Here is a 2,291-nt window from a genome sequence, read left to right on the forward strand (position 1 = left end):
CTGCCCATGATCAGGTACCCTGCTGGGATAATAAGTTGGCCAAAGGAGGAGATAGAAGCCACGGATATCAAGACGAGGAAGCTCCTGACCGTGCATGCAGGGTTTCACACCAAGTCCAGCACCCTGAGACTGAGATATCAAACATCCAGAAGATGGCCACAACTGACCGAGTGCCCAGTGAATACCTCAGGCAGCAGAAACCCAAGAAAGAAGAGGAAGAGAAGGAACCATCATGGAAGGACAGGCCCCTGCACGGTATGTGCCACCAGCAGATAGAGGAGGTGGCTGACATCCAGAAATCCTTCCAGTGGCTGGACAAAGCTGGACTGAAAGACAGCACAGAGGCACTAATCATGGCAGCACAAGAACAAGCTCTGAGTACAAGATCCATAGAGGCTGGGGTCTATCACACCAGGCAAGACCCCAGGTGCAGGCTGTGTAAAGATGCCCCAGAGACAATCCAGCACATAACAGCAGGGTGCAAGATGCTAGCAGCAGGGCATACATGGAACGCCATAACCAAGTGGCCGGCGTAGTGTACAGGAACATCTGTGCTGAGTATAACCTGGAAGTGAAGTCCTTTGAACTCTTCTTGTCCATCTTCCACTGTTTTTAATTTTGCACTCCATTATGAACACAAATCCCCCAACCCGAGGATCACCACAACATAACCCAACAGACCTACACCTTAGTTCACAGATTCACTTTGTCTAAGGTTTATTTCTGGGATTTCACACAACCCAGGATTCAAATCATGAATACATAATGGGCTTGGATTTACATCATTATAAATGAAATGTGCTCTATTTGGAAGCAGCCGGCCCCCTCCCCTTTCGACAGGTTGTGTGTGAGACTTTAAATCATCAAACTGTAAATTATAAATTTCAAATTGTTATTGATCCCTTTACCCCTTGTCTTAACGTGTATATTTATTTTCTTACTCTTCTTATATTTATTGTTTGTTTACTTGCACTGGTCAAAGGAGATTGCAAAGAAAAGCGTCTGGACTTCTTTAAGTTACTTGAAGACGTTTCACCTTTCATCCGAGAAGCTTCTTCAGTTCTAAGGCCAAATGGTGGAGAGTGTCCCTCTGTGGGAGTGTCCTCCCACAGAGGGACAAAAGGACCCCCTGATGATCCTCTAACCGCCTGAGCCAAGGTGTGAAACTGGGTGTGGGTCCCAATCAGCCAGGGTTTCGGGTACCCTGGCTGATTGGGACCCACACCCAGTTTCACACCTTGGCTCACTTTTCGCTTATAGAATTTTGAAAAGACATCGGTGCAAATTATAAGTCTGTATCATGATGTCTGGTGTCTTTGTGTTTGTTGGTTTGTTTTTATTTTCTTTTATTTTGGGGTGGGTTATTAGAAGCTGCTCCAGCCAGAGAATCCCCCGCTGCCCCGCTCTCTCCTCCCTGTGCCGCCAGCAGCAGGCGCACCTCACAAACGGAGGGCGCCCTTACTCCCAGCAAATGGGCGATAGAAAACCAATCGGTGCCTGTACCATTCCCAGTATGTGCTGGCAAGACGTCGGGGCAGCACGAGTACGAGTAATTTTTTAAATTTTTAATTTTTTTTGCCGATGCCCGTGATGCCGCCCCCCCACCACGATGCCGCCCCGGGCAACCCCCCATGTCGCCCGTATCTAAAGCCGCTACTGCTGTCAGCAAAGCAAAGGGTGGCTATTTTCAAGAATCTAAAATCTAAAACATATTTGGAGTTATTTCAGTTCTGTTTTGTTTACTGCATAACTCCACATGTGGTCATTCATAGTTTTGATGCCTTCAGTGAGAATCTACAATGTAAAGAGTCATGAAAATAAAGAAATTAAAGAGAAGGTGTGTCCAAACCTTTGACTGTTAGTGAGTGTGTAAATATGTTGTTACTGATTGTGAAACTAGTCTTCAGGTTGTTATAGATAGTTACCATGTTAATTGTCTCTTTCTCACTCCCTTGTTGGGATTGTGGTCCCTCCTCCGTCTGGTGTTGACGCCTGTTGCTGTGAGCACTTGTTACTAGACTTTGTTGCAGCAGCAGCCTCCACAGCTAACATATCGGTTCGTTTGACACGTTTTGCTGCATTTAGTTTCATTTCTTTTTCTCTTTTAGCTTTTCAGCTCCACATTTCACGACTTCTTCCACACTAAACTCTGTTCTACAAGGTGCATGAGCACACAGGGAAGGTAGGGGAGGGGCCGTTTGAATTAAGATATCTGATTGGGTAATTGAATATCAGTTGTGTTCTGTGAGTGCTTGTAGGGCCAGTGTGCAGCGGCACTTTAAGCCGGCCTG

Source organism: Pundamilia nyererei, unplaced genomic scaffold, assembly GCF_000239375.1.
Source record: "Pundamilia nyererei isolate P.nyererei 1_Seehausen unplaced genomic scaffold, PunNye1.0 scaffold00282, whole genome shotgun sequence".
Taxonomy (NCBI): Eukaryota; Metazoa; Chordata; class Actinopteri; order Cichliformes; family Cichlidae; genus Pundamilia; species Pundamilia nyererei.